The sequence below is a fragment of the Aquarana catesbeiana genome, linkage group LG07, assembly GCF_042186555.1.
Source record: "Aquarana catesbeiana isolate 2022-GZ linkage group LG07, ASM4218655v1, whole genome shotgun sequence".
NCBI classification, from domain to species: domain Eukaryota; kingdom Metazoa; phylum Chordata; class Amphibia; order Anura; family Ranidae; genus Aquarana; species Aquarana catesbeiana.
In genome coordinates, this window is record NC_133330.1 from 34633547 (window position 1) to 34653823 (window position 20277).

General features: G+C 42.4%; 1 protein-coding gene and 2 long non-coding RNA genes across 4 annotated transcripts in view; 1 reads left to right on the forward strand and 2 right to left on the reverse strand.

Annotated features, from left to right (window-relative positions):
• Positions 1 to 20277, reverse strand: part of LOC141102908 (uncharacterized) — a 253396-nt gene that overhangs the window by 111139 nt on the left and 121980 nt on the right. The gene's annotated exons all lie outside the window — the stretch shown is intronic.
• Positions 1507 to 7076, forward strand: LOC141102913 (uncharacterized). The gene is made up of 2 exons (XR_012235216.1): positions 1507 to 1622; positions 1713 to 7076. It is a non-coding gene; the product is annotated as an uncharacterized lncRNA (long non-coding RNA).
• LOC141102911 (uncharacterized) overlaps positions 7197 to 20277 on the reverse strand; it is a 31351-nt gene continuing 18270 nt past the window's right edge. The window contains exon 3 of the long non-coding RNA XR_012235214.1: positions 7197 to 7300. This is a non-coding gene — a long non-coding RNA (uncharacterized lncRNA). The remainder of the gene's footprint in view (positions 7301 to 20277) is intronic.

Consider the following 20277-nt stretch of genomic DNA (forward strand, 5'->3'; position numbering starts at 1 on the left):
CTGGCTGGTAATCCGATCGTGTGTGGGCTTCTCCGGACTTTCAACGGACTTTTTCAGCCTCAAATCCGACGGACTTTAGATTTGAAACATGCTTCAAATCTTTCCGACGGACTCGAGTCCGGTCGAAAAATCCGCTCGTCTGTATGCTAGTCTGACGGACAAAAACCCACGCTAGGGCAGCTATTGGCTACTGGCTATCAACTTCCTTATTTTAGTCCGGTGTACGTCATCACGTAAGAATTCGACGGACTTTTGTGTGATCGTGTGTAGGCAAGTCTGTTCGTTAGAAAGTCCGCCGCAAGTCCGTCGAAAGTCCGTTGAAAGTCTGTCGGACAGGCTGTCGGACTTTTGTAGCTGAAAAGTCCGACCGTGTGTACGCCCCATTAGCATTTCCACCTACAGCATAGGTCACTGGCAAAAAAAGTATAACAAATTTACCAAGCAAGGGAAAATTACATACTGTACATACACAAATTTTCTATAAACATAATGGATACAAAAATGTATCAAGGAAGACTAAAAAGAGTAAAAATGTGAGGAATCCCAAATTATCCATCAGACCTTTTATAGTGCAGAGGAACCATGACTGCTAAGAACTACTTCATAGGCTTACCATAACCCAATTACATATAGAAATGTGAACCCTGTCCAAGTAGTACACAGAAAAATTTGCATTGGAAGGGGAAAAGCCACAACTTTGTTGGGTTAAAACAACATATTTTTTGGCCAACATCTTTTTTAAAGCAACATAAATTGACATAGCCTTTAGGTGAGCGTTATGCCTCTTTTAGCAAGGCCTCGTCTGCATGTAGTTGGTAGGTGGAGTGTGTACTGCTTTATAAACTAGAGTGGGTGGAATACAAGTCAGACAGGAGTATGGGAAGAGGATATCCCTGAATTATGTTATATAGGTTTGTAGCCTGGAAAAGAGAGGTCCCTTCAGGGCTAGGTGGACCACAGATTCCGAATGAGGGTGTACAGTAGGCAGATTCATGGTGGAGAGATGGAGAGATGGCTGGACTTTCATGTTTATAGCATTGTAGATTTATAGAGTTGTACTGTACTGCTGGCCTGAAGTGTAGAATTGATAAAGTGCCTATGTGGAGTTGATCTATTAAACCACAGTAAAAGTGCTAATAGGCTATTTGTGTGAACATTCTTTTATTTGTGAAGGTGGGCCTCAGACCAGGAGAATGTGAGTAACAAGATGGTAAAGTTTCTCCCTTTACATTTGCGCATGTACCCTATCTCAAAAAGAAGAGGGAAGGTGCCCTTGGCCAGCTTTTCCTATTCTTTAAACATTACAACAGATAATATCTGTAAGCTTCTGGGGCCTATACATCCCAACTGCCCTTGTCATGCCTTCAGTCTACAAAGGAAAAATAATATCTTCTGGACTTGCAATATCAACATTGCCCACTAGATGCCACTCTCAACAAAGGACTATTGATAGGTAGTGTTCTATGGTCAATAGACATTTCTTGTCATATCACTAGGAACTAGCCCACTTCCTATTGCAACTCTCTCATCTTTACCATGAGGAGAACAGATTGCAATGGAGCCAGCTAAGCCTGTACTACATGTTCAGAGGAATTCCCAGTCCTTCTAGGACAGCATTGCTGGTATGCTACAGACTGTTTATTTCTATACCTAGTAGGCATTTGTTATGTTCATGTAATTCTTATATATGTTCATTGTCTGTTTATTCCTAGTTTCACTGCGCATATCATATCCTATCTTATATGACCACCACCTGTTCATCGTAATAAAGATCCAAAGTTACAGACAGTCTGGTTATTGTAGGATTCAAGGTTTAAACTGTATGTTGAGCTACAAACACGCCAGGGGCAAACATGTAGTGAGAACAGAACAGTGAAACAGCGGCTATGCAGCAAGTGGGATTTAGGACAGTGACTACACAGAGGCCTGCTACCCTGTCAGCGCAGTCACCTGCATATGGCAATACAGCAGTCTCTACACAGTCAAGCATTCCTGCTAACAACATGTCACATAGCCAGGCATCCTCACTCAAGACGAGGTCCCAAGTTTTCAGGTCCTCTAGATCTTCCTCCGCAAGCAATGCACTCGCTATCGCACGTGCAAAAGCTGAAGACGCCAAGGCCCAAGCAGCCTTTGCTGAACAAGAAATGCAGATTAAAAAGGAGAAAGTGAGGCTAAAGGCACGGTTAAAGACCGAGAAAGTGCAGCAACAGTTAGAGGCTGAAGAAGCCCTCCTAGAAGTAACCCTAGAGAAACTCACTGTAGAGAAGGAAGCCATAGCCGAAGCAGAGGCCTTAGAATTAGCTGTATACCCATGAAGTGAATGCAGCAGACGCAGCAATATTCTCGACCCAGAAGCTGAAAGATTCTCAGAACTCAAAATTCTCTACAATGAACTTCGGGTTACATCAACCAACATTTTAAGCCAAGCAGTGACAAAGATGACTTCAAAGAGACAAGCCAAAGACACTACATGGTACCGCCGCAAGTCAGCGACAAGCCTCAAGCCTGCAAACAGGAGAAATCCATGCAAAGTTACGCCTCCTACGAAAAACTCCCTAAACGTGAGATAACAGAGCCTTCTAATCGCCCTCCAGAACCAACGTCCAAGTCAGAACGGTACAACAGAGGCCGGCTTGACACCCTCAAAAGGTATGACTACACACAGCCATCTCACCACGGCAACACACAGCAGGCTAACCAAGCCACCATAGACTTTGCAAGGTTCTTTGCACGACATGAGTTAGTCACCAAAGGACTTGAAAAGTTTAATGACTGCCCTGAAAGCTACAGAGCCTGGCGGTCTTCTTTTCAAAATGCCATCAGAGACTTAGATCTGTCTTGCAGTGAAGAGATAGACCTCCTGATCAATTGGCTTGGAAATGAGTCTGCCGAGCATGTCAGGTGAATCAGGACAATAAATATAAACCACCCAGACACTGGTCTTAAAATGATTTGGGATAGACTTGATGAGTGTTACGGTTCAGCAGAAGCAGTAGAAAGCGCACTATTCAAAAGACTTGATAACTTCCCCAAAATACCTAACAAAGCCTACCAGAAACATAGGGAGCTAAGTGATTTTCTAATGGAACAAGTAGCTAAATCCGAGGGGGACTTACAAGGACTTGCATTCCTTGACACAGCCAGAGGTGTCAACCCCATTGTACAAAAGCTACCCTATAACTTGCAAGAGCAGTGGATTACACATGGATCCCGATTTAAAAGATAGTATGATGTTCCATTCCCTCCTTTTTCTGTTTTTGTGGACTTTGTGTGTCAGCAAGCTAAAAGAAGAAATGATCCAAGTTTTGAATTTACATTGTCATGTGCTGCTCCTTCAGGACTTAATCCTCGTAAACCTCCAGTAGCGGTGCACAAAACTAATGTGACTCCTCCAGATTCTTTTCACAGGTCTGCCAGCTTCTCTAACTCGGAGACAAAGGTCAAAGATCCTGGAAAGCAGTGTCCTTTGCATCAGAAGCCACATCCTCTCCTAAAATGCAGAGCCTTCAGAGAGAAAACCCTGCAGGACCGCAAGGCCTTCCTCAAGGAGAGCCACATCTGCTACGGGTGCTGCTCTTCCACATCTCACCTCGCCAAGGACTGTAAGGTCAGTTTAAAATGCACAGAATGTGACAGCTCAGATCACAACACAGGTTTACACCCTGGGCCAGCTCCATCGACTTTACAACACACTTTCAGCACTAGTGAGCATGGTGGGGAGGAAGAGCACAATATTACAACTACACCAGAGATCACTTCACAATGTACAGAGGTCTGCAAAGGAGTCATAGGTGGTAGGTCCTGCTTCAAAATCTGCCTAGTCAGAGTTTACCTAGCAGGCCAAAAAGACAAAGCTATTAAGCTTTACGCAATTCTGGATGACCAAAGTAACAAGTCATTAGCCAGCTCAACCTTCTTTGACATCTTTGGCATTAAAGACCCCAGCATCCCCTACTCCTTAAAAACTTGTGCAGGAATTAGTGGAGACGGCAGGGAGGAGAGCATCTGGCTACCAAGTCGAGTCCATTGACGGACAATCATGCTTATCTTCACCAACTCTTATCGAATGCAACCAGATCATAGATCTGAAATTCCTACACCAGATGTGGCTGCTCATCACCCACACTTGAAACACATAGCGCATCTGATACCAGAACTTGATCCTCAGGCTCAGATTATCCTACTACTTGGGAGAGATATATTACGAGTCCACAAATCAAGAGCTCAAATTAATGGTCCCAACAACGCTCCTTATGCCCAGAGGTTAGACCTCGGATGGGTCATCATCAGAGATGTCTGGCTAGGAAGCGTGCACAAACCTAACTCCGTTAACAGCATGCTCACAAATACCCAAATACAGCAATGCCACAACCACTTCCTTGTTAAGGAATCGCCCTACACCTCCCACTTGTCTTGTCCCTTCACAAGCCCCACTAGTGACAACCTTGCCTGTGACAGTGACCGAGACCATTTAGGGTGCACAGTCTTTCAAAGAACTAAAGATGACAATCGTGTGGCAATGTCTATTGAGGACAAACTCTTCTTACCCTGTTTCCCCGAAAATAAGACCTAGCGTGATTGTTGGTGATGGCTGCAATATAAGCCCTACCCCCCAAATAAGTCCTAGTCAAAGTCCTTGTAGGTCTTATTTTCAGGGTAGGGCTTATTTTTGGGGAAACAGGGTAGGGCTTATTTGGGGGGTAGGACTTATATTGCAGCCATCACCGACAATCACGCTAGGTCTTATTTTCGGGGAAACAGGGTAGAAGTAATGGAGCAAGGACTAATCAAAGATAGCACAAACAGCTGGGTCGCACCTTTTCCCTTCTGACCACAGAGACAATGCTTACCCAATAACAGAGAACAAGTGCTACAACGTTTCACTTCCCTTAGACGTAATTTACAAAGAAAGCCAGAGATGAGAGAACATTTTTCATGGGGAAAATCTTTGAGAACGGTCATGCCGAGATAGCTCCCACACTTAAAGACTCTGAAGAGTGTTGGTACCTCCTTATATTCGGAGTGTACAATCCTAAAAAGCCAGGTCAAATCAGAGTAGTGTTTTACTCTAGTGCCAAATTCAAGGGTGTCTCCTTGAATTATGTCCTCTTGACAGGCCCAGACCTCAACAACAAACTCCTGGGAGTGCTCTTACGCTTCCGCAAAGATTCTATTGCCTTCATAGCTGCCATCCAACAGATGTTCCATTGCTTCCTGGTCAGAGAGGAAGACAGAAACTTCCTAAGGTTCCTTTGGTTCAGAGACAATGATCCTTCCAAAGACATCTCAGAGTATCGCATGAGGGTACACATCTTTGGTAATAGCCCTTCACCTGCAGTCACTATCTATGTACTCAGACATTCCGCCCAAGAAGGTGAACTTAAGTATGGCTCAGATGTAAAGCAATTTGTAGAGAAAGACTTTTATGTAGATGACTGCTTGAAATCCTTACTTTCCGGTGAGTCTGCAATCTGTCTTCTTAAAAGAGCACAGAAAATGCTCGCTTGTTCTAATCTCAGGCTTCACAAGATTGCTTCCAACAGCAAAGAGGTAATGGAAGCTTTCCCTGCTCAAGACCATTCTAACGATCTAAGAGACTTAGATCTATGTACAGACTCTTTACCTGTACAGCGCAGTCTAGGTCTACTTTGGGACTTGAAATATGATTCCTTTACCTTCCAAATAAATGGAGAAGAAAAGCCTTTCACTCGCAGAGGTGTCTTGTCTACAATCAATAGCCTATACGACCCATTAGGATTGGGGCACCTGTTACAATTCAAGGTAAAGCCCTACTTAGAGTCTTGATTCGTGAAACATCCGACTGGGATGCCCCACTACCCCCTGGTAAGAGGAACTCTTTGGTAGAGTGGAAGTACTCTCTATCAGTCTTATCTGATCTCCATGTTTCACGCCCATATGCTCCCATACCTTCTACACAGACACAGAGCCAAAACCTTTGCATATTCTGTGATGCTTCTATCAAGGCAATAGCTGCTGTGGCCTACTTAAGAACTGTCGACACTACAGCACGATGTCACATAGAATTCATCATGGGCAAGGCAAAGCTAGCCCCACACCCTGAGCACACTGTACTTAGGTTAGAACTTTGTGCTGCGGTACTAGCTGTTGAACTAGCAGAACTAATAACCTCAGAGATGGACATTGACCTCAAGGATATCCAGCTCTACACTGACAGCAAGGTAGTATCTACAATGAGACCAGATGTTTCTATGTTTCCGTCAACAACAGAGTGTTGAGGATTAGGAGATCCACTCGTCCAACACAATGACGCTACGTACCTACTGACCATAATCCTGCAGACCATGCTACAAGAGCTGTTGCTGCATGTAACTTTAAAGACACAACATGGTTTACAGGACCAGCATTCTTGTATAATGCAGAACAGACTGTTCCTAAGAGTGACACTATTGAACCAGTAGATCCAGACTCAGATGCTGACATCTGTCCTGAGATCTTGACATTTCAGACTGCAGCTTCAGACTGCCAGCTTAAATCTGACAGATTTACCAGATTCTCAGAATGGAAGACGCTTGGTCTAGCTATTTCTTGTCTTATCCATGTAGCTAATTTTGTTGTTGTCATCTGAGGAATAAATAGTGGTATCTGATGATACCAGGTGGGGAATGTCATGCCTTCAGCCTATAAAGGAAAAATAATATCTTCTGGACTTACAATATCAGCATTGCCCACTAGATGCCACTCTCAACAAAGGACTATTGATGGGTAGTGTTCTATGGTCAATAGACATTTCCTGTCATATCACCAGGAACTAGCCCACTTCCTATTGCAACTCTCTCATCTTTACCATGAGGAGAACAGATTGCAATGTAGCCAGCTAAGCCTGTACTACATGTTCTGAGGAATTCCCAGTTCTTCTAGGGCAGCATCACTGGTATGCTAAAGACTGTTTATTTGTATACCTAGTAGGCATTTGTTATGTTCATGTAATTCTTACATATGTTCATTGTCTGTTTTTTCCTAGTTTCACTGCGCATATCATATCCCATCTTATATGACCACCACCTGTTCATCGTAATAAAGATCCAAAGTTACAGACAGTCTGGTTATTGTAGGATTCAAGGTTTAAACTGTATGTTGAGCTACATACACGCCAGGGGCAAACGTGTAGTGAGAACAGAACAGTCCTGTTAATGTAAAGATATGTATGGAGATTCCGAGCTGTCATCACCGGTACAGCCCCAATACCACTTGGACTTATACTTAAATAGGGAGACACAGGGCTGACCATTAGCGTTTCCACCTACAGCATAAATCACTGTGGAAAGAAGTATAACCAGGGCTTTTTTTCAGCAGGAACTAGGGGGAACTCAGTTCCACCACGTCTGGCTCAGGTCTTCTGCTCCCTGCTCACCACTATTACTTGGTAACACTGAAGTCCAGATAAGTGATAGCTTATCTCCCAGTAGCTCCCACAGGTCAGATCCCCTGTGCAGATCCCACTGAGTGCCGGACAGGGACAAGGGAGATACAGAACAGGTGCCCAGGGTTCAGTGCAGTCATGGGCAGGAGAGGATGCGTGGTAGGCTGCACCCTCTGTGGTCTCCATATTTTCCCTGGTGACCAGTTGTTGATGCTCCTACTGCATGATCTCCCTTGCAAGTGATTGTAGTATAGTATAGTATGCTGGGAGGTACTACATCCGGATAGGTGCTTCAGCTTAATATTGCAACAAAGGTAAGAAATATGACAGATGGTGGAGCTTTTAAGGAGAGGGGAGAAGATGAGGGCAGTGGAGGGAGGGGTTGCATGCAGAGGGAAGAGCTACTATTTGATGCCATGTGGCAGGTATGTGTGTGTGGCGGGCATGGTTGAGTTCCTGCACCTATCTCTGAGACAAAAAGCCCTGAGTATAACAGAGTTATCAAGCAAAGGAAAATAATATACAGAAGTCCTTCTCTATAAATATAATGGAGATGTGAGTAATCCCATATTAACCATCAGACCTTTCATAGTGTAGAAGAACCATAACTGCTAAGAACTATAGGTTTAGTTGACTGTAACCCAGATACATATAGAAATGTGAACCCTGCCTAATTAACAAACAAGACAATTTGTAATGGAAGGGCAAAGCAACTGCTTTAGTGGGTTAAATGGATTTTTTTTTGCACCAACATCTTTAATAAACCAACATAAATTGACATAGACTGTGAGCACCCATAGTTGTTATATTCATAACATTCGTTAGAAACATCTCTTCACCATCAGGACAAGTGTCCAGCTAAACAACTCTCAGGGGGCTTAAAGTTAGAACACCTTAAAGCATGTATGGAATAAAATGATGATAGAGTGGCTATGAACTCAAAAGGAAGGAAAGGTGTGGTAGTTTTTGATTGCTGGTCAGTCTACAAGAGGTCAGTGTCCTACCCCTCACACACTATAAGTTGCCACAAACTCTCCCCCCCCCGTTCAGAGATGAGAAAACCATTATTCCCTGAGTGGGGCTTTAAAACTGAACTTCAAGATAAGCAAATTTTGTCTAGTTATAGGAGTCATGTGTATCCTTACTTGAATCTTGGTGTGCTTTGTATATTTCGTCCAGATCTGAGTAGTAATCCAGTGTGAGACATTACTTCTGTGCAGGAGCTTCCTGTAATAAAGACCGGTCACTGCTGCTCTCTCTCCTTGTGCAGGGTGACTGGTTTTGTCTCCGCCCCTCCTGTGTTTTTCTGAAGACAGCCTGTGGTGGGTGTGGCCTGCTGGGCCTCTTGCACAGCTTTACCCTCTGCACAGTTTATTATTGATGTCACTGCTAAATTTGGGGCTTGTTCACATTGAGGTTGAGCGGTGGTAAAACCCTGCAGTTGAGCTGTGTTTTAACCACATACAACTGCTCCCCCTATAGCTAAAGCCATAGCAGGAATGATACCTCCTGTGCTTTTGGCAGGCATAGAACCTGCTAAATGCAAACAATTGAAGTAAATGGGGCTTCTCTGCAATGCACAAAAGTATACACTCCAAGGCATTTGCTGAGAGGCATGTTGAGTCCATGGAAGATTTTATTTTGTTGCCACAAGTTTTTACAAGTTTTTGGAAAAGGACAAAAAATGTTCTATTTTTTTCTACTTAAAGTTGTCACTTTAACAAGATATTTCTCACGCATGTCTTGGTTATATGTGGAATTACACCCAAAAATACATTCTGCCACTTCTCCTCAGTATGGGGATACCACGTGAGAGGGTTTTTGGCAGCCTAGCCACGTGCAAGGGCCCAAAATCCAGTGAGCATGTTAGAAAAGTTTTAAATGTTTATTGTGTGACTATTGGAAAAACTATTAGAAAAACAATAACCCTGAGACTTTTCTTAAGATGACTTCTGAGCACATTGTTGTATTAACTTGCTGTATCGTTTGCTTTAACTAACTCCATAGTAAGTTGTAGGATGATTAGGCTTAACCATATATGGTAGAACAAGAATGTACAGGAAATACTAATTGGCAAATAAAGTACCATTTTGTACCAGGCACGCTATGCGTGTTTCCTCAGTCAATAGAAACGTTATCTCTATATTATTGTAGGTATTAGGAGGGGGGATGTTCATCTCTTTGTATGATTCTTACTGCATCTTTTGACTTGTAAGCATCATCCATTTGTGTGACACATCTGAAATAAATTGTCTGCTTTTCAATACACCTGGAGTTTGACTGATCACAAGAGGAGAGTAATCCTAACATTTTGGTCCTTCCGAGCCTGAACCAACAAGTGCATTTCGGGTCAGATGGTCCTGACAAAAACTTTGGTGAGTATTGGACCTCAAAGCTCACTGAGAATTAAAAGTCCCCCCACTCAACGTTAGTGGTGAAATAGGGGCGGGGGCCTGAGACCCAGATCCACTGTCTGGTTTTGAACTTCGTGATCCAGTCCTCCTGGTGTTTGAGAGGTAAGATAATTTAACTTATTCTTAATACTCTCTAAGAGTCTTTTCTTCTCTTTCTGTTTGATTAATGTGTTGTAATTGCCGACACTGGTATTGATTGTATAATATCTTAATAATCCAGTGTGCGAAGACAGAGACACTTGGGAGCGTTGTCTAAGGTAAAAAATAGCGTTACCCGCTGTCCAGGACAGATAAAAAAAGATTTGAGGTATACCGAACGTCAGAGGGTGAATGCCTGACGTCATCGTCGGAGGTGGATTGCCCGATGATGTAAGCGCTTAAGTGATCTAGGAAGATCACAAGACTAACTTTCTTTTGTGTGTTTAGTTTCTCCTTTCTCATGGTTAACCTTTCTGTTGATGCTGTAACCTTATTGAAAAGAAAAAAAAAAAAAAAAAACAACAGTACTGCAGAGACAAGTTAATTATTTTTTTTATTCTCCCTATAGTGTGGGGAGTGATGATATTTTTACACTTCTTGTATTCATATTGTTACTGTGGGTGGAGGGTCACTATACCAGTGTTTTATAGGTAAATGAGAGACCCGTCTGGCGTTGACAATGGGGAATAGTCTCTGTAAAAGAATGTTTTGTGCCTGCTTATGAGGCTGCTGTGTTCCTGATGTGCCAAGTGGGAGACTGGAACTGCTCTTTAGGGACCCAGGGCTTTATAGGGAAGTTTGGATTCAATAGTAAACTAACTGTAAAAGTGTCAGGATTTGATGGATAAATTTAAATTGTTAGGACCCAAAGATCAAAAAAGGTATGGGTTGATAATAGGAGTTTAAATAACCAGCAAAAAATCTCTCTTCACACCTCATGGTCTGTGTTTGTAAAATTTCTGTTGTAGCCTGCTTGCCTATCAGTGACAGATTGGGAGTTGGCAGAGAAGCAGGAAACTTTAGAAAAACTTAAAGAGATACTTGGTTTAATTGTCTTATGGGTTCACTCTGTAAGGCAGCCAACACCTTGCTAGCCAATGTATTAAGCAGATAAATATGTAAAATACCAGGTGACATTGCACTATATGGCCCATGGGGATTGGACCGGAGCCGGCGTCTTTGATTATTGCACCGTCTCAGGTACCACTGGACAACATTGTCTGGGAGACTGTGCTACATCTGGGCCGCCTACTCGGGGACAACCCTCGGTGGGACTCATAGGAACCAAACAGTTGGCGCTGCAACTTCAGGTAAAGGTGATCCAATAGCCATATCACTGATGGGTCTAGCAAAAGAGAATTAGACCAGACGCAAATGTTATCTAAATGTTTAACAAATATTCGAGAAGCAGAAAAATAGCTAAGTATGACTGAGTAAAAAAAATAAATAAATAAGTGTGAGAAATCATCATAGGGAGATTAAAGCCTGTAGTTTTTCCTCACCCCTCCCCTCGTGTGTGAATCTCCTGTATTACAGGAGGGAGTGAATTGCTCCTCCGTTTCAAATTCCTGTGTGAGAGATTGTGTCTGTAAAAAAAGTTAACTCTTGACCAGCTATGACAAAACAGAAGGGTTATGAAAGTAGATATTGAAACTGAGCATAAAAAAAAAAAAAAAAAAAGGTACACTGATAACACCAGGCTGCTTTATTATTTTAGCATGCCATGGTGTTAAAGGAAGCACATGGCAGAAATTGTTGATGGTTTTGAGGAGGTAGATGGGAGACATGGAGATGGATTACATTGTGGAGTGAACAGAATGTTGTGGAGTTGTCAAGTGGTTTGATGAATGTGAGAAAAGAAAAGGCTGAGAATGTTGTGATTACTTTGAATGTGTCCAGTCCAGAGACAGTATGTGACTGAGTGCTAATTTTACTGCCATAAGGAAACAGGGATTTGAATGGGCTTTGCTAAGAGAAGCGTGCAGTAGTTTTGAAGTCCAGAGAGAGGAGAGAAGGGAATATACAGACTTGATGCTTTTTCTCAGAAACAAGAAAATGCAGATTGCCTGACAGACATAGCAGAAGAGAGAGTGAGATGATGATGGATGACTAGTAGGGCAGCATTAACCCTTTGAGCACACAGAGGTTAATTTGTGCATCTGTAAAAAATATTAGGATTTTCGGTGGGAAAGAAAGTCCAAATAATAGTCTTAACCGCTTAACAACCGGCCCATAGCCAAATGACGGCTACAGGGCGGTTGTTTAACTCTGGGAGGACGTCCAGGGACGTCCTCCCAGAATTCTGCTCTCGCGCGCCCCCTAGGGCGCGCACTCGAGAGCATCCGTGACCGCCGGGTCCAGAGGACCCGGCGCATCACAGATCCCGGTAAATGGCCGCTAATCGCGGCCGTTTACCATGTGATCGCTCCGTCAAATGACGGAGCGATCACATGTAAACAGACCGGCGTCATCTGATGACGCCGGTTCCTCTCCTCCCCGCCTGTGTACCGATCGGTACGCTGTGAGCGGGGAGGGGGATGGATGGATGGCTGCAGCGTTGTGGGCTGCATGTGTAGTGCCCACAGCGCTGCACAGAGACATCCAGCCATCCATCCATCCATGCTCAGCCATCCCCACTACTATGCATGCCCTGCAATGCCCCACAGTACTCTGGTATGCCCCACAATACCCCTGCAATACTCTGCCATACCCTGCAATACCCCGCAATACTCTGCCATACCCTGCAATACCCCGCCATACTCCGCAATACTCTGCTATACCCTGCAATACCCCGCCATACTCCGCAATACTCTGCCATACCCTGCAATATCCCGCCATACTCCGCAATACCCCGCCATACTCCGCAATACTCTGCCATACCCTGCAATATCCCGCCATACTCCGCAATACCCCGCCATACTCCGCAATACTCTGTCATACCCTGCAATATCCCGCCATACTCCGCAATACCCCGCCATACTCCGCAATACTCTGTCATACCCTGGAATACCCCGCAATACTCTGCCATACCCTGGAATACCCCGCAATACTCTGCCATACCCTGGAATACCCCGCAATACTCTGCCATACCCTGGAATACTCCGCAATACTCTGCCATACCCTGGAATACCCCGCAATACTCTGCCATACCCTGGAATACCCCGCAATACTCTGCCATACCCCGCAATACCCCGCAATACTCTGCCATACCCTGCAATACCCTGAAATACCCCGCAATACACTGCCATACCCTGCAATACCCCGCAATATCCCGCAATACTCTGCCATACCCCGCGATACCCAGCCATACTCAGTGATACCCAGCCATACTCTGCAATACTCTGTGATACCCAGCCATACTCTGCAATACTCAGTGATACCCAGCCATACTCTGCAAAACTCAGTGATACCCAGCCATACTCTGCAATACTCAGTGATACCCAGCCATACTCTGCCATACCCAGCCATGCTCTGCAATACCCCGCAAAAATCTGCAATACTCTGCCATAACCTGCAATACTCTGCAATACCCCGCAATACCCAGCCATACTCTGCAATACTCGGTGATACCCAGTCATACTCTGCCATACCCAGTCATACTCGGCGATACCCAGTCATACTCGGCGATACACTGCAATACCCAGCCATGCTCAGCCATACCCGGCCATGCTCAGCCATGCTCAGCCATACTCTGCCATACCCAGTCATACTCGGCGATACTCTGCAATACCCAGCCATGCTCAGCCATACTCGGCCATGCTCAGCCATACTCGGCCATGCTCAGCCATACCCAGCCATGCTCAGCCATACCCAGCCATGCTCAGCCATACCCAGCCATGCTCAGCCATACTCTGCCTCTGTATGTGGCCAGGCTGTGGAAGTCTCACACATGGGGTATCGCCGTACTCAGGAGGAGTAGGAGAATCTATTTTGGGGTGTCATTTTTGATATGTACATGCTATGTGTTATAAATATTGTATAAATGGACAACTTTGTGTTAAAAAAAAAAAGCGTTTTAACCACTTCTGGCCTTCCGTCATACGACGTCCTTAACTTTGTGCGGAGATATCTGAATGATGGGTGCAGCTACAGGCATCATTCAGATATCATCTTTTTCAGCCGGCGATTCCCTACACCATAAGAACAATCATAGCGGCTGTTACACTGCTTGATCGTTCTTACGGGAGGCGAGAGGGGACGTCCCCCCCTCCCGCCGCCCTCCGGTGCTTCTACCGACTCACCGCTACGATCGATGCCAGGATCTTTTTTTTTTTTTTTTTTTTAATTTCAGGCACAGCCTAGAGGTGAGATGTGGGGTCTTATTGACCCCATATCTCACTGTAAAGAGGACCTGTCATGCCATATTCCTATTACAAGGGATGTTTACATTCCTTGTAATAGGAATAAAAGTGATCAAAAAATTTTTTTTTGGGAAAAAAGTGTCAAACTAAAATAAATAAAGTAAAATGAACAATAAAAAAAAAAAAAAAAATTTTTTAAAGCGCCCCTGTCCGTGTGCTCGCATGCAGAAGCGAACGCATACGTAAGTCCCGCCCACATATGAAAACGGTGTTCAAACCACACATGTGAGGTATCGCTGCGATCGGTAGAGCGAGAGCAATAATTTTGGCCCTAGACCTCCTCTGTAACTCAAAATTTGTAACCAGTAAAAAATTTTAAAGCGTCGCCTATGGGGATTTTTAAGTGGCGAAGTTTGGCGTCATTCCACAAGCGTGTGCAATTTTGAAAGGTGACATGTTAGGTATCTATTTACTCGGCGTAACTTCATCTTTCATATTATGCAAAAACATTGGGCTAACCTTACTGTTTTGTTTTTTTTTAAAGCAAAAAATATTTTTTTTTAAAAAAAAAACGCGTTCGAAAAATTGCTGCGCAAATATCGTGCGAGATAAAAAGTTGCAATGACCGCTATTGTATTCTCTAGGGTCTTTGCTAAAAAAACATATATAATGTTTTGGGGTTCTATGTAATTTTCTAGCAAATAAATGATGATTTTTACATGTAGGAGAGAAATGTCAGAATTGGCATGGGTGCTCCAGAATGCCTGAAGGTGCTCCCCTGCATGTTGGGCCTCTGTATGTGGCCACGCTGTGTAAAAGTCTCACACATGTGGTATCGCCATACTCAGGAGTAATAGCAGAATGTGTTTTGGGGTGTAATTTGTGGTATGCATATGCTGTGTGTGAGAAATAACCTGCTAATATGACAATTTTGTGAAAAAAAAAAAAAAGAAAAAAAAAAAACTCGATTTTGCAAAGAATTGTGGGAAAAAATGACAACTTCAAAAAACTCACCATGCATCTTTCTAAATACCTTGGAATGTCTTCTTTCCAAAAAGGGGTAATTTGGGGGGTATTTGTACTTTTCTGGCATGTTAGGGTCTCAAGAAATGAGATAGGCCGTCAGTACTTCAGGTGTGATCAATTTTCAGATATTGGCACCATAGCTTGTGGACGCTATAACTTTCACAAAGACCAAATAATATACACTAATTTGGGTTATTTTTACCAAAGATATGTAGCGGTATAAATTTTGGCCAAAATATATGAAGAAAAATTACTAATTTTCAAAATTTTATAACAGAAACGAAGAAAAATTAATTTTTTTACAGATTTTTCGGTCTTTTTTCTTTTATAGCGCAAAAAATAAAGAACCCAGCGGTGATTAAATACCACCAAAAGAAAGCTCTATTTGTGTGAAAAAAAGGACAAAAAATTCATATAGATACAGTGTTGCATGACTGAGTAATTGTCATTCAAAATGTGAGAGCACCAAAAGCTGAAAATTGGTCTGGTTATTAAGGGGGTTTAAGTGCCCAGTGGTCAAGTGGTTAAAGTAAATATTTCTTGGATATGTTACTTTTAGAACTCCCAGATTTTCAACTGTAAAGTGTTAATGATGCAATGCTGTTTATATTTAGGTACATTTATAAAATTAAAAGGCTAAGTTCTGAATTAGAATATGTGTTTGGGTTAAATTAAAAAAAAAAAAAATGTTTTGGGACCAGAGAATAAGGGGAACAATAGAAAAGGGGATTCATGTTTTATTCAATTCTGCTAAAATATCGGGGTCTCAGAAAAATATTTTTATATATTGAATATATATGTCAAATAATGTAAATGTCGCTAGGAAACATTTTATGTCTGCATACTTGGTGGACTTATGGACTTATATTTGAATAAATGAAAGAATATTGTTTTTAACAACTCCAAAGTAAGGAAGGCTTTCTTTGGTAGTTTGATCTGTGATCCTGCGCTCATTCATGTTAGATAAAGAGTATCTATTTTTCCCAGCCCCAATTCAAGTGCAGATATGACACCCCCCCCCTCCTCCTTCTACACAACTGAAGAATGAGGCGAGTTCCTTTTTATGGGGTGGGTGTCTAGTGATTACATGAATGGGTACAAAATTGAACCTTTAGAGGTATTTTAGAGTTTAGAACATTAAATTAAGGTATGAAATAATATAGACTACACAGTGTTCATTGCTTAGACAAAGAAACAATATTGGAAAACAAAAGATTGCACAAGTATAGATAACATTTACATGTCACCTGATTAAAACCGGTATTGCCAAAATCCTTATTTAGGTATGCAGCAGTATTGACACATGGAGTAACACATGTGTCAAACAGGGGGGTGACTGAGATGTTTAATAAGGTATTTACAGCCCATGGCTTCACTAACTACTAAAAAAAAACTTTTTGCTCTCAATGGATTATATGTGCAAGATACAATGCTTAGGGAGGCATAAGACCACGGAAAGGGAAGTTCCCCACACTGCAATATCCATTCCAACACATTTGCATGGATTTTATTGAATTGGACAAATGTGAAAGGAAGAAATATTGTTTGCTAATCACAGACACCCTGAACAAATGGGTGGAGAATTCCCGACAGGAAGTGCAGATGCACAGACAGTGATAATGGACCCTATTTTGTAAATAAAACTATACAACATTTGAGAGAAGTGATGTGAATTTAAGTGAAATAACATTGTGCCTATCATTCCCAATCAGCTGGATTGGTGGAAAGACATAATGGCATTCTAAAAAGCAAACTGAGGAAAGCTATGGAAGAAACAGGTAAAAATTGGATGTACTGCCTACTAATAGCTGTAACCAGTATGCATATCACACCCAAAAAAGAAGGTTTAAGCCCATTTGAAATGATACATGGAAGGCCATATAAGATACCCTTACAACCAAATGAAACACCTACTGAGGAGTCTGAGCACACAGTAGCAGAACACATGTCTAGGCTGTTAAGACAAAGACGTACTAATGATTTTTGTTCTGTCCTAGAAGGTCCAATTCGAGAAGATGAAAAGGTGCATGTGGGAGATTGGGTCTTACCAAAAAGTAATAAGAAAAAGCAGTGGTACTCCCCAAGGTGGGATGGCCCTTTCAAAGTCCTCCTAACTACCCCTACTGTGATAAGGATTGCAGAGAGGTCTACCTGGATTCACCAGTCCCATTGTAAAAAGGTTTTACAGGTAGAGTAGGGCCAGTTGGCTACAAGAGGTTCAGAAAGTCCGGCTACAAAGGGAGGTCTCACACACGGTGGGACTTGTCTCAAACCGGTGAAGTCTCCCCTACCCTATCCGCTGGAACTCTGTAGCTGGTTAGGATGAAAGGGACAGTAATTATCCTTGGGTTACTGGTGACTCTAGGAGAGGCGTCCATGAGAGGGGGGAGACGTTATGGAAGAGCAGAGGAACCTTTGGATTGGGAAAGAACAGGAAAAGCATTGAATCTAACCTTTATAACTAGCACTATACTGGTAGACTTCTGTCAGATTGCAGATTGTGGGGATACAACTGGGGCTAGAGGACTTCTATGGGCAGATAAATACATTTGCTGGCTCTGGGATGGGGCAGGATGTCAAGCATGGGATCAAGCCCTGTGGACCTCAGCACATCAAGATTGGGGGTATAATCTACCAGGGCCTAAAAAGAGTGGAATAAAGGAAAGATTCAATTACAGAAGCGGCCAACTCCCCCTACACACATAGTAAGAACTGTAAACAATTATTAATAACATTAAAGGAGTCGAGGAAGGAAGATCAGTGGTTGTACTCTATGGGAGCATGGGTGTCAGAAACTGACCCCTCAGGCAAATTTTTCCTCAAGGTATTACCACCTAATAAAACCTGACAACAGGAAAAGGTAGATTATGGGAGTGTAGGTGTGGCGCTATTTCCCTTCAAATTAAAAAATATATATATGTAAAATATTATTATAAAAATATATATAAGTGCCAAACATCTAAACAAATGCAACTACTTTATGTATTAAACCTCTGATGCAGTAAACCACTTTTGTGTTGCACCCCCTGGGGGCAAGAATTAAAAATAACCTATACAAGTGATAGTGTTACACCCCCTGTTGATGGATATCAGAGTGTGTGTGTGTTGAAGGTGCTGAACTTCAGATAGGGTGTCCAACTGGTGTGCTACACCCTCTGGAGTCCGCAAACTAAAATCCATGATCTACAATATCTGAAACTGTAGAAATGCAGTGATCTAATCCCTAGTTGGCAAAGTGATAAATATGGATGTCTGCTGTATCAAAAATCTGGTATGTGAATAAAAATCCAATTATGCCAATAGATAAACTTAAAGCAGAAGTGAAAAAAAAAAAAGTAATAATAATAAACAACAAAAATGTGAATGCACAATTCAATATACGTCTCTGTGTTACACCACAGTAGGACCACATTCAAAACCAAAACAAATGATGAAATTATTGCAAACACTAAATTATTAGTAGATAAGTCCATACAAAGTGACGTGCTTAAAAAAAAAAAAAAAAAATAGTGTGATTTTGTTTAAAAAGGCTTTATTTAATAAAAAGTTTAGGAGATATACTCGCATGATAAAACAAGAGCCGGTGCTGTGTAAACAACAATCGCCGCTCAGACCGGAAGTGACGCCATACTAAAATAGAAGTTCTGAGTAAAACTATAAGATTTACTAATCTAACAGTAGAAGATACCATAGCTTTGGAGACAGGATACCAGGAAAAAAATAAGTGGTTAGGATGGTTGAGGTACACGGTTAAAACGGAAAACTGTTTAGTTTGTGCCAGAGCAAGACTACATTTAGCAACTATTCCTTTTCCTCTAGATCACAATACAGATCCAGAAGGTTTAAAATGTATGTTGCAATTATATAATAAGAGTTATAAACCTGAAACAAATTCTACTTGTCACACGTTGAGTTTGTTGTTTCCCCCAGTACAGAGACCTCAGATACCTCCAGCGGTTACTGCTTATCCGGGCAACTTTACTTGTTTTGCACTCCCAGGGAACCGTAGCGGGGTGGATCTTGGGTCGCTACCCGATGACTATTGTAGGGAGAGGATTAACATGGGCAATGGTGACTGGGTTGAACATGACATTCAGAGAGCTGATGTCTGGTGGATGTGTGGGGATAAGAAACTGTGAGCTAGGATACTGGCCAGTGCCCGAGGGGATTGCGCTATGGTCCAGCTGGCTATGCCCCTGAGGATCCTGTCAGAACACCCGTGGACTAAGAGTCACCAACGGTATTGAAGGGACACCTCCCCCATAGGGTCATTTGACTCTCGGATCTACATGAGATTGGGGATCCTCGCGGAGTGCTGGATGAGTTTAGGGCCAGGAATCAGGTGACAGCTGGGTTTGAGTCTCTTCTCTGGTGGGTGACTATAGATAAAAATGTTGACTGGATTATATGTATGTATATATATATATATATATATATATATATATATATATATATATATACACACACACGTACACTATAACCAACAACAGTTTGTAAACTATACTGGGGACGCTGTGAAGGGCCTAACAGAACAGTTGGCCACCACATCTCTAATGGCATGGCAGAACTGAATGGCCTTAGATATGGTCCTAGTTGAAAGAGAAGAGGTATGCAAAATGTTTGGTAGCATGTGTTGCACCTTTATCCCTAATAATACAGCTCCTGGAGGGACCGTGACCAGAGCCTTGGAAGGACTGACTGCTCTATCGAATGAATTAGCAGAAAACTCAGGTATTAATGATCCATTAACAAACTGGCTTGAAGGATGGTTCGGTAAGTGGACTGGACTTATCACATCATGTTTGATCTCAATTGCTGTGGTATTGGCCATTTTGGTCACTTGCGGATGCTGCTGCATTCCCTGTATTCGAGGACTTTCACAGAAACTGATTGAAACCGCAGTCTCAAGAACAATGTATCAAGCCCTTCCTACCTCTGAGGAGACCTTTGTGGACATTGAAGCTCAACTTAATGACATACAGACCGAAAGTGTATAACACTGGGACTATCATCGAAATGTGTTGAGATAAAATAGTCACACAAGAGGAGGGAATGTTAGATGGTAAGTATTTTGCAGATCTAATTTTTTGCCGCAAGGTTTAGAAAAAAGAAAATACAAAATACATTTTCATTTTCTTTCTTCATTTTCCAA